The 13,233-nt window shown below is 37.6% G+C and overlaps 1 pseudogene; it reads left to right on the top strand.

Annotated features, from left to right (window-relative positions):
• The first annotated feature begins 864 nt into the window (after nt 1-864).
• LOC141365206 (E3 SUMO-protein ligase KIAA1586-like) lies at nt 865-11,888 on the top strand (annotated as a pseudogene).
• Nucleotides 11,889-13,233: the final 1,345 nt, after the last annotated feature.

The following is a 13,233-nucleotide window of genomic DNA, read 5'->3' on the forward strand; positions in this document are numbered from 1 at the left end:
GGACAAATTGTACTGCTGCTACAACCTGAGCAAGCCTCCTAGCTGCTACAAGCACACTCTGAAAGTGGCGGTGGAGGGTAGAGCACACAGCCCGCCCCTCCCCCTGCCTGCAGAAGAGTGTCTGATACCAGGCACTGTTGCTCTTTTCAACCACATGGGGGGCTGTAAGTCATTTTTACATGGAAACTACATAGTGTTGCTTTAAATGCATGTTTACTACTGTTCCCTGTTGTTCTAATGCCATGGAATGGCGGTGGCATGTGTTGGAGGGCCCTTCCATCAATGCTTGCAGTTTTAATTATAATTAATAATGTATTTTCAGTCACTGCTGATGTGATTCTTTTCACAAATACACTCACGGTAACAACAATGCGAAAATAATATATTATCACTTGCCTTTTTAGATATGGACAAGGGAAGGAAAAGAAAAACCATCACTGACTTTTTTTGAGAGTTAAGTCTTATTGTTATAATTATTTCTGCTCTTAAATGTTGTTGAAACAATCAGTTAATGTTAGCTCTTTTCCCGCTATTGACGAGTAAATATTCAAAAGAAAACACTTTCCTGCCAAATACGAGTTTTAGGGCAATCCATATTCCGCTATTATCCACTAGGTGGTGCTTTTACACAACTTCTAAAACACTAACTTTTGTGAAAATTATATAAAATGCTGTTGGGGAAGGAGTTAATCAGAAATAAGAAAAACACAAAGTCAGGCATAGAGTATATTTGGAAAATATTGTGAAAATACAATGTTTTTAAATACTTTTTTTAGCATTCAGCCTAAGAAGAGCCTTGTCAGTGAAATGAAAAGTCAGGACACTCAAACAGTACAGAATTTACAAGCTACAAGCCTACAAGAAATGCAGACAGCCCAGCCCCAGTGCAGGACCCAAGTCAGCACATCTACAACACATTGTGTACACCCAGCCCAGGGCGAAAGCACAGCTTCACCCCTTCTTACAAGTACAGATCAGATTTTAAGACACTTTAGCAGGCAACAGCTTGAGGCATGGACACAGCAATACTCCCCATGGTTATTCATAAATGGAAATAAATTAGGATGCATATTCTGCAGAGATGCAAAGCGCCTTTTTGGTACACAAAAGGGAGTACAGGTCTCAGAGGAGTGGACTTCTGGAGAGGTCTCAGCTAAAGATGTTAGGTCCATGAGGAAGAAAATCTACAAACACAAAGACAGCATAACTCACAAGAAAGCAACAGAAATCAAACAGCTGAGAGAGAAAGAGGTGTTGACCACATTGACATAAACAATAAATGCTAAAGTTCTGTCAGAGACAGAGCATTCATTTGGAACAGCATATTTTGTTGCAAAAGAGAAGTTAGCTTTCTCAAAAATAAATGGATTGGTCGAATTACAGGAAATGAATGGTGTAAAAACTGGCTCTTGCCACAAATCTGATCATTCTTGTATTAATATAATAGCACATATTGCTATTAAAATGAAGAAAAAAATTGTATCGACTATTAAAAGTGTTGGCTCTTGGATTGGTCTTACAGTTGATGAAAGCACTGTATTTGGAATAAGCTACTTCATTCTGTACCTCAGAGGGGATGTAACAGGAGAAGGTGAGATTGAAAACATATTTTTGGATTTCATTGAGCTGGAGGAAGGAACAACTGCTGATGCCATATACAAAGCAGTAAAAAAGAGTCTCATGGAAGCTGACCTGGATGATGAATATCTCAAGTCTCATCTGATTTGCATAACAACCGATGGGGCATCTGTGATGACTGGAAGAGAAAGTGGTCTTATCACAAGGCTAAAAAAAGACTACAGTCTTCTGGAGAGTATCCACTGCCTTGCACACAGGCTTGAGTTGTCAGTAAATGATGCACTAAAGTCAGTCACAGGTTGCAATTACTTTGAGATATTTATTTCAAAACTGTACACACTGTACCATCAGTCCCCAAAGAATGCAAGACAACTGGCAGAGGCAGCCTCTCAAGTCAATGTCAGCCTGCTTACGATTGGTCAAATCTTTACCATTCGTTGGGTAGCAAGTAGTTTTTTGACAGTACAAGCTGTTTGGAGAGACTACCCTGCTTTGGCTGAACAGATGAAAAAAGCAGCTGAAGATGGATCACGTTGTGATGGAGAAAGAAAAAAATTCAATGGCCTTTTGAATTGCATCACAGCCACTGGTTTTGTTAAAGACCTGGCAACTATAAAAGATGTGCTACGTGAACTTATGCCTAGCGTACACAAGGATTTTCACAGTCTCAGACTAAACACCGGCAGTCTTTAGGAATCTAACTGGAGTCTCGGGCGCTCCCGTTGTCTCGATCGTTAACGTTGAGGTGTAAACTGCCATTCATACCACGACCAGGCTCGGATTAAGAATTCGGAGGCCCCTGGGCACAATTTCTTGTAGGCCCCCCCACGCACACAATCAAACTATATATATATATATATATATGTATATATATGTATATGTATATATATATATATATATATATATATGGGCCATTCTACCGAATTCGTGCAAATTGCTGTCCCGGAACCAAAAAACTAATTTAAAAAGCATTAATGTAGGAAAATGTTTGATAATAAAAAAATATAAGCAAATAGCAATCAAAACCCAAAGTAATATTTGAGGTAGCGTCAGGTTTTATATATAAAATATCATCGTTTATATGGTGCTTTCAATTGAGAGGTGGTTGTCCCAAACCCCAAGGTCTGAATTTCACCATAGGAAAAAAAATATGAAATAATTTTTTAAAATTTTTTTATCATTCTTTTAAGAAGTATCATTTTGAATACTTTTGTTAATTAAAACCAAAAATATATTTATTGGATATTTTCAGTGAAAATCATGTAAAATCATGTAAAAAAACACTGTCCCGCATTTTCACGTCACTACCGAAACATTGCATAGTTTGGTCAATAATATAATACTGCTTTAAGCCACTCCCCTCCATTTTGAACCAGAAACTTTGTCTGTGCCTCTCTTTCTTGTGATGACATGGTGATTAGATCAGTCTCATGGTTTTGAAGTAAATGTGATAAAAAGTTTGGAAATCAGTGTGTGACATTTATGAATGTCACTACCGATCACACATTTTCAATGATTAATTCAGTTTTTTTTATTTTTTCTACTGGTCATTTAGGTTTTACTCATGTTTCAATGTCGAGAACTGTGCTAGCTAACTACGTACTGATTAGCATCTTAGCAGTAGGATCAAAGTTAGCTTAAATCGTCACTACCGAAACAGTCACAACCGAAACATTTGTTGACGTTTCGGTTGTGACGTGATTGTTTCGGTAGTGACAAAATGACACTTATTTCTTTATTTTAATTAATAAATAGAAACTTTCAACTGCACATATATTCTTTTTCAGTACAAATAATTTGTCAGTCATATTTCTGTAATGTTGTACGTGATTTGACTAGGACTACAAACTAAGATAAAATGAACTAGGCCAGATTAATTTAATTAATTCATACAGTAGTAGCTTGACTCATTATTGATATAAACGAAGGCTATATGATTCTACCTCTGGTCTCTAGGAAAACTTTCTGCGATAATTAAGCGGGACTTTGACTGATTGCTTTATATAATTGACATAACAAATAGCACTTATCAGTATCATTGTAAATTGACATGTCATTGTTAATTGTAGACATGGCAGGCTCACACTAATAATGTAAATGTAAATATCTTTGGTTAATTTGTAGAGATAGCTACAGAGAGAGAGGAATCACCAACATGCATAGACGGAAAGATGAAATTAGAGCGGACAGACTGAGAGAGCCTATTTTCTTGAGCCGATACTTCTTTTGCTCACTCAGTTTACTTGTAAAATATGGCATCATCGTGTCATTTTTATAAGTCTCAATTTAAAAAAGTAACATTAATTGAACTTAAAAAACTATATTTCTGTCTGTAAATAATGCCGGAAAAACTCGGTGAACACAGCAGCCACAAATCGGCCAATGCCAATACACATAAAACTCACAAAAATCGGCCGATATATCGGTCTATCACTAGTTCTTTTATATGAAAATTGATTCAACCTACCTCAAATCAAATAAAAAATTAAGTTTACTTCAAACTCAAAAAAGTCAAACTCAGCAACAAGAGAATTAGTTAAGGAGGTTTAGAGAAGTTATAATGTGTAATGGAAAAACAGGCACACGTGTACACCAACATTACAGATGGACATGGGTGCACACACACCAAATTCTGTAGTTTATACTGTGGGCTTGAAGTTTTATATGGACATACATTATGTCATCTTTTTCTCAAGAGATGTGAAAATCAACACAGCATCTTGCATCCCTTCAAGGTCTGAACTATCCGCCATCTCTTCAGCGTAATTTTTTTCTGCTTTTATGTGGTGTTGCGTTAGATATTCTTTGTGCTATATGTTTTGACTGCATAATGCCAACCATTTTTGACTAACTAATTACTTTTTTTTACACAAAATATGGAAAATCCAATATGGTCGTCACTACCGAACATTTGATGTCACGACCGAAACAAATAATGTTCTGGAAAAATAAAATAGGTTTTGTTATCAGAAAAGATGACATACTTTTATTTAGTTAGATAAAAATTTAAACTAATGAATCCTTGAATTTGAAAACTGTATCAGTGCATGTATGGCAATTACAGAGAAATATTGCTTTCAAAATGCATTTAATTTGATGAACCACTCTTATAGCTTTGTTAAAATAATATTTCTAATCAATATAACCATGACACTGTCTTTAAAAAAATGTAAAAAATATATTTAGAAGGTTAATGTAAAGAAAATCAGAATAGGCTATTAAAAACCTAATTTTTATATCAAATGTTGTTGTGTTTCGGTAGTGACAAATTCTGGGAGAGAGAAAACATTTCGAAACTGTATAAAAACATGCTAAGAAACTAAAGTGTCCAATCAGTAGATTAGTGTTCCTTAGATGTTCTTCTATGTTTATGACTACAAAGCTTGCAGGAAAAAACACACTTTTTTCAAGAAGTTTTGAAGTGTCAATTTGCACCAATTCGGTAGAATGGCCCATATATATATATATATATATATATATATATATATATATATATATATATATATATATATATATATATATATGTGTGTATATATATATATATATATATATGTGTATATATATTGGGGGTGGAACAATACATGTATTCGTTTCGAACCGAATCGGTACGGGGGTCACGGTTCGGTGCATGAATTTAAACGGAGAATACACGGTATGAAAATAAAAAAACTTGCGTGCAAAATAATTAATGTAATGCGGAACTACTGTTAGATACGCGGGTTCTTTATGAACAGCTAATCTGTTGCCCCGCTTTAGCTCTGAAGCTCTGATTGGCGCCGATGCATCCGAGCTCCGCCTATGTATGCGCTCTATCAGAGCCCGTCTACGTCACGTCGAAGCCGGTCCAGTCAGTTAGTGAGCAGAGATAGCGAGGATGGCAAGTGGTGTTCCACAAGAGTTAGACGCTCCGCCAGCCATCGCAAGTTTTTATTGATTGACACATTATTGAAATAGCTATAAGACAGTTACCTTGTGTTTCATGTGATGCTCAACTAACGTTTTCATGATTGAAGATATCACACCTCTTATAATGTGTAAGTATGTTTACATCGCCAAAGAACTATAATAAAAAACTTAACGTTACATATTTAGACACACGTGCATATTTTAAAATAAGATTATTTTACATAAATGTAAAACTAGGACTCGTTATATTCTTTAAAATATTGTGTATATAGTATAATGGCACATTAGGTAGATGAACGCTTTATTTGTAATTATCCTACTTCATAAAGTTTACTATTGCATATTGATCTGACATTGTCTCGTCCTGAGATCGCTCCTGTGCAGCCAACATTAACTTCAAGAGTAACACCGCGGACGGAGCAAACATCTCTATCTTCTCATCTTGGCTTTCACCGTGCAAACAGCCGCCCCAGTCATTTTCATTATGTTTGTTGTATGATGATGCAATCTAACTCTCGTCTCCTGTCAGATTGAAGTGACTTCCTCACGGTAAAACAGGCGGAGTTGTGTGACATTACATCCAGGTAGGCGTATTAAGGGCGGGGTTTTCTGAACCGCTGCGGCGCTATTGGCTTGACAATGCAAACGCGTCGTGATTTTGGCTACACAGCTGGAGGTCTGAGGCTATTGGCTCCGTGAGGCCTGTTTGAAGCCCTGGCTCGCACAGGCCCGATAGTGCAAAAGCGGCTACTGTGTTTGTTTATTTTGCACGTGGTAGTAAATCTTTTTAATTCTTTTGGTGTTAAAATAACACATCTTTACACTAAACTAAAAAAGGAGGGTTGCTGCTATATTGTTAATTTCACAGGAAAAATGCTGCAAAAAAGTGGGGAAAAAACTACAGACAGATTGACAAAATAAAAAATAAAGCAACTGAAACAGTTTAAAAAAGTATTGAACTTTAAACTAAAACCTGTTACTATTGGCTTATCTACACTTTAGAAAACGTATTACAAGTCATGTTAGCAAGACAACAATTGTCTTTTGGATAATGAGCTGTAAAGCTGAGGTACTGGTAGTTATGTCATTTGATCTCCACTGACTTCCCCACAAGTCAAGAAAAACACAGCTGGAATACGACCTGTGTGAAGAGCTCCTGCCTACCTGTCTGTCTGTTGGCAATGTGTGTTTCACTGTTGCGCACAGATGCAGAGGAGAAAGGGCAATCTGGGCAAATACGACAAACTTTCCCCATATGTCTTTGTCGCGCGCGCGTTCCTGCGCAGCTTCCAAACCATGGACAAGCGCGGGCGGCTCCTTTCGACACATATGCAGTACAAATGATTTCTTATACAAATGATTACTTTACCAGGCTGTCAGAGCAGCACTGATTCGCGTCATTTACAGGACATTCACATATTCAGGATAAATGAAGAAAAGTAATGGATTGTCTGATAAATCAACTGTGCACTGCTGCTTTTCTCACTCATTCCGAACTTAAACTATGAAGACTACTGCCACCCACATTCCGCTCGATTCAGCGCGGGATTATTTGCGCTTAAATAGTTAATCTAAATAATTAACAATTAGATTTTACATTTTATTTTCTCCCGTCGCTTGGGCCCTGACTGCGCATGGGCCCCTGGGCACGTGCCCATAATGCCCATTGGATAATCTGGCCCTGACCACGACAGAGTGGAAAAGGAAAAGAAGTGGAGCGATATTGCCTGGTACAGTATTGTTCAAAATAATAGCAGTACAATGTGACTAACCAGAATAATCAAGGTTTTTAGTATATTTTTTATTGCTACGTGGCAAACAAGTTACCAGTAGGTTCAGTAGATTGCTAAATCCCAGAAAAATTTTTTTTTTGTACAAAATAGTTTTGAGTTTGTACAGTCAAAGGTAGACACTGCTATTTTTTTGAACACACCCCTTTCAACTAATTGCCCAATTGCACAGCCTTAAGAGCGTGCATATCATGAATGCTGGGTCTCATTTGTTTTCTGAGAATCTGCTGAACCTACTGGTAACTTGTTTGCCACGTAGCAATAAAAAAATATACTAAAAACCTTGATTATTCTGGTTAGTCACATTGTACTGCTATTATTTTGAACAATACTGTATGTGCTAACATGCTAACTCTACCACTCTATTGAAAGGCATAACGTGCTAATGTTTTCTGGTATGTGCTTACATTCTTCACACCGCAAGCGTGAGCAACGCGTAAGCGGCGCATGTTTTTTTCGGCGCCCTAGTTAACAAGTTAAAGCACAAGCACGTACACCGCACGCGTGCGGCCATACATGTGACGCCATAAGTGTCATAAATGTTTCAAACAGTCATGACTTTAAGCAATTTAAAAGAAAGCAATTAAATATTTAAAGACACCAGAAGACTGCGCTGTCATTCACTCTCTGCCCAGAAAATGAGTCCTCATATATCTTAATAATCTTCAGAGAAACAGATAACGTACATCTATAAATCTAAATTTTATGCTTAAACTGTTGACGGGAAACACGATTGACTGCTTCATGCTGTCAATCACTGAGTGAATTTTATTTTATCGTAAAACTTAAGAGAAACAGATTTAATAATGTGCCATGGGCTTTTTATGTTTATAATTGTGTATTGTGTCTATATATGTCATTACACGAACCAGAACAGCACGAAAACAATGTGGGTTAAACAAATCACAGTTATATAAATTACACTGACCGTCAAACACCGTCTTGAAGAGGTTTTGCTCATTAATGCATATAAAATAAAGTAATGTGAACTTGAGATTTTTATACTGTTATTAAACTACACAGTATGCGCTGCAAACGCAGCCGGTGTGAAAGCACAATGGACACGCACACCTAACGCTCTCCTCACAGGCAGGGCCAGATTAACACTTTGTTATACCCTGGGCAACAATATTCAAGGGCCCCATCATCACGACCCCAGGATCACCATAATATGGTCATATACAGAATATATTACTGTAATATAAAAATTCACAAATATACAAATTCATCCTCAATACTTCAAATTCTAACTGTCATCAGGTGTATTTTTGATTTACAAATATTTAAATGCTCATACAAATGCACTACCATTGTCTAAAAATGAAAATAGGCTTTTACTTAATTATTATTACAAGACCATCATATAGCCTAATATTAGACACCCAAACCAAAGTGAAGAAAATGATCTTTAATTTGCAAGTCTGAACTGAACATCAACGCAGACATGAATTTCCTCACAGAAGTTTAAGATCATATAGGCTACATCTTGAACGTAGATATACAAATGAACACAGAGAAAGGAAGTTTAACACTGTGCACAAGCGAACATGCTGGAAGGCAGCTAAAAACCATCAGGACATAAACCGGCTTATTTTATTTTATTGGAGCCTTACCTCCAGATAAAGTAATAAACTAGATTGATGATTTAAATGTTGTTTACTCACATGTGTGTTGTGAACTCTCCGGATTTTATGTTGTGCACTACTCCACTCGTTCACTTCTCGGTTTGTTTACAGTGTCGCGTGAGCAGCTACACTGCAGGATCAACTTCATTTGGCGCTAAGCAGACCTCTTGGTGATGTCAAAGTACCGCGAGAGCGATTCAAAGCAGATTTCTCCATGTGATAACGACAATCGCTCTCGCGGTACTTTACTGTCACTCATCTGTGGGTTCTTGTGGGGCCACACCAGTCTGCTCCCCAGTCACTTTCGCGCCGTTATAATAATTTGATTTCATACGCCGATCGGATCGCGCAGATGCCTGCATATCACGTAGACTACACCACTGTTTATACTTTAAATTTTCATTTTCCTTTTTTAATTTACGCTTCGCGCTCCCACTTAGCTTCTCCATGTCTCGTTTTTTTCTGTTGTAGCAGTAGTAAGAACCTTTGACCCACCTCATGCGGACTGACCAATGAGGAGAGGATCTTAACTTGAGACTGACTCTCAATCGCTCTCAACTCACGTTCAAAGTCAGGCAGCGCAGCGTCTCTCTTCGCAGCGCAAAAGCCCGTGTTGACAGTTTGTTTAAAATAAAGCGGCCAGCGGGAGTTTACCAGATACAGTATTTTGCTCGTGCCCTTGCTGCCCTGGGCCCTTTGGAGATCTTGGGCCCCTGGGCAATTGCCCAGTTGCCCGTATGGTTAATCCGGCCCTGCTCACAGGCAGCTCACGCTACGCATACGCGCTGCTCACGCTTGCGGTGTAAAACCGGCGTACTCCACCACTGTATTGAATGGCATTATGTACTAATGTTTGATATTGACATTACTGTACAAGAGCACGAATGAAAGACTGAATGAAAAAGAGAGGAAATCTAGCTTTGCACAATTTGGGAAAATGTAACTAATGCTACCTTATGTATGTTCCAGTTGCTGAGGTTAAAACACGCAGCATGTCTCTCAGGACACAGTTTTGCCGTCTGCTGAGACCTCTACCAAGTGGGAGTGTGGACAAGGCCCTCACTTCTTTTTTCTTTCACGGCAAATGACTGCAATGGCAAAAGCCACAGTAGCTAACTGTAGCTGCTTCTCCTACATTTTTGTTAAATCACTGCTGAGCATGATGGGAGGAATTTGGTGGGAATAAAAAGCTAAAATAATCTTGTTGTAGTCTTGTAAATAGTGTCACTACAAGATTCAGTGTTTGTAAAATCTTTAGTCTGAGACTAAAAACTGTGAACCCAAGTCTTTAGATGTGAGCTGATAATCGTATAACGTCTTTTCTAAATCTTTTCAAAGTCTTTAGGTGTACAGAAAGCATTAGGAGTCTATCTCTAAAACTGCAAGTATGTATTGGCTTTCTTTTACTTTAGTATGAACAAGAAAATGACATTGAAATGCTTTGTTGATTATATTTAGAATTGTTTTGTCTTTTTTCAGAACAGAAACACTTCTCTTATGGATGCCACACAAGAAATAAAAATGACAATTGAGGTGTTGAAGGCTTTCAAGACCACCCCAGGAAAGTCAATGGACAAAGCAGAGGAAAGTCTTCAGTCTGGAGAATTTAAAGGGGCCGTGGCATGAAAATCTGACTTTTTCCATGTTTAAGTGCTATAATCGGGTCCCCAGTGCTTCTATCAACCCAGAAAATGTGAAAAAGATCAACCCAGTAACTTAGTTTTAGTAAACCATTCTCTACAAGCACATGAAAAATAGGTAGTTTAAATATGGCTCTTCTTATGATGTCATAAAGAGCTCTTATTATAATAATACCACCCCTTAATCTGCACTATCCAACCACAGCACTGCCATTTAGTGCAGAGAAAAGCACAATTGAGCTTTAATTCCAACAAACCACCATCATTGTGATCAGTGTTTGAATTTCATCAGCTCATTCGCATTTTAAAGGACACACCCAAAACGGCACATTAGTATTTTGAGCTAAAACTTCACATATGTGCTCTGGGACACCAAAGATTTATTTGACATTTAAACATGCTTTAATAAATTATTTATATAGTATTTTGAGCTAAAACTTCACATATGTGCTCTGGGGACACCAAAGATTTATTTGACATCTTAAAAAAGTCTTGTGCCATGGCCCCTTTAAAGGAGTATAAAACATATAAATAGACTGCATTTCCTCCAAGCCCTCATTGACAGTCTCTCTTCAAGAATGCCTGACACTAAGCTCACAAAAATTGTAGCACCACTGAATCGTGGTAACTGGCCAAAATCCAGAGACCTTCTTGTTCTTTTTGGGGAGAAAGAGATCCATGACCTGCCAAAGATGCTTGGGGTATCAAGTAGGGAAGCAGTTGAAGACTTCAGAAACTGGAAGCTCAACAATGACCAGAATGGAAAGGTCCTCAAAAAACTGTTGACTGCCAGTAAAACATACCTGGCAAGTTCTGCTGACTGTGAGAGAGGCTTCTCAGCCCTCAATGCCACTGCCACAGATGCAAGGAATCGCCTCTCTGCTGTTCTTTTCATTGACCTTAATGGCCCCCCTCTCAACATGTTTGATCCTCAACTCTATATTCAGTCATGGCTTAAGGAGAAACATTGTCTGTCTACAGCCAGTAAAACAGGGAGAGACAAATCTGCTCAAAAAATCAGGCCGCTGTGGACCATTCTAACCAGTGGAAAATAAAGTGTTTTATAAAAGTCCTTCACATCATTTGTTTTGCTCTGTTTGCATGTGTACACTGGCAGAAAGGACGTAAATGAAAAATGTTAAAGAATTGTGAGATATTTTTTGTTAGATTTACATTAAATGTGTAAAATGTAATCATTCGTGTATAACTAAAAAAGTTATAAAGTAAAATAAAATATTTTTTGTTTTTGGTTATTGCATCTATCACTGTAATGATGGGGGGGGGGCTTAGCTAGGGGACCCCCCATAATCTTTGACACAATTCGAACACTGGGCAACATGACCCACAACTTCCCCTGTACTTTCTAAAAAAAAAAAAACTCATTAAAACACTTTGTATCTTGGATTTATGTAGATAAGACCATCCAAAAAACTTGTCTGAATATCAAGTGGTCTGGAATCTAACAGACCAGAAGGAATTTTTACAAGTCTATACTCTTCCGTCTTTTCCACAGCAAATGAGTAAAACTGATCATCAAAATAAATAACATTAACAATCCTCACAAAAGTCAACACAATGTTTTTGTCCACCTTTGGGAATAAATGAACAACTTCTCCAAAGATTTGTTCATGTTCAGAACTAACTGACAACATCAGAATGATTCCTGTTCTGTATGTATGTCCACCTACAATTACTGTGTTGGACACATGAACTGTCTCTGTTGCTTCGGAGTTCATTTCTTCACATATTTGGTCACCATGTTCCAATGAACGTACAACAACAGGATATGCATTTGGTGCATTTGGATTATGCTTAGCTTCAAACCTCATACACCAAAGTTTTGACAAAGGTCCAAACTGAATCATCATACTAGGATAATGTATCAAAAAGTGGTGTTTTGGGATAAGGTTTCGAAAAGGATAAAGTTCTTTGAACAACTTGTGATGGTCAATAATAAGCTGTTTCAGGAAAACTGCAAGACCTTACAACAGGAGCAAATATAATGCTGCATATCTCTCGCAACAAAATGAACAACTGCCAGTGCAGGCTTTCAGGGTTAACAATGTCCCCTAGAAGAAAAGGCAAGTTTTGTATCAAACACCACATCTGAGCGGCTGTTTGTTTAAGTGCTGTTTCCGATTTCAAGTTAAGGATGACACTGGGTTTGTTTTTTATGTTTGAATACCCATAATCATAGCTGCTTATTCTTTCATTTAACTGTTCCAGGCACAACAGTTTTTCTTCAAAAATGTAGTGGTGAAGTAAAAGTTTAACTTCCAAAGGTGCAACACCTTCCAGCACATCATGCATTATGTCAACCCCTACATTTTCTGTTACATGAAAGTATTCAAGGGTATTCAAACACGAGTATTCTTTAATTCCTGTAATAGTCTTTCAACACAACATGGTGCTGATAATTGTGTCTGTCTCTCTTTTCAAGATAATTTTCATTGAACACTTTGTGTGGTTGTTTTATCTACAAGGCAAATATGGCAGAACTTATTTGCAGAAAAACTTTCTGCATATCCACACAGCGCATGACATGCAAGGTTGTCAGCAGTCAAAAGGCAAACTGTTCCATACAACATATGTGTTTCTCCTTTTATATCAATGTCTATGCCGTAACACTCTAGGATTTTTATGTCATCTAAAAGAGGCTGAACTTTTTTTGCAAAGCCATATTTTTCTTTGTCA

The sequence above is a fragment of the Misgurnus anguillicaudatus genome, chromosome 7, assembly GCF_027580225.2.
Source record: "Misgurnus anguillicaudatus chromosome 7, ASM2758022v2, whole genome shotgun sequence".
NCBI classification, from domain to species: domain Eukaryota; kingdom Metazoa; phylum Chordata; class Actinopteri; order Cypriniformes; family Cobitidae; genus Misgurnus; species Misgurnus anguillicaudatus.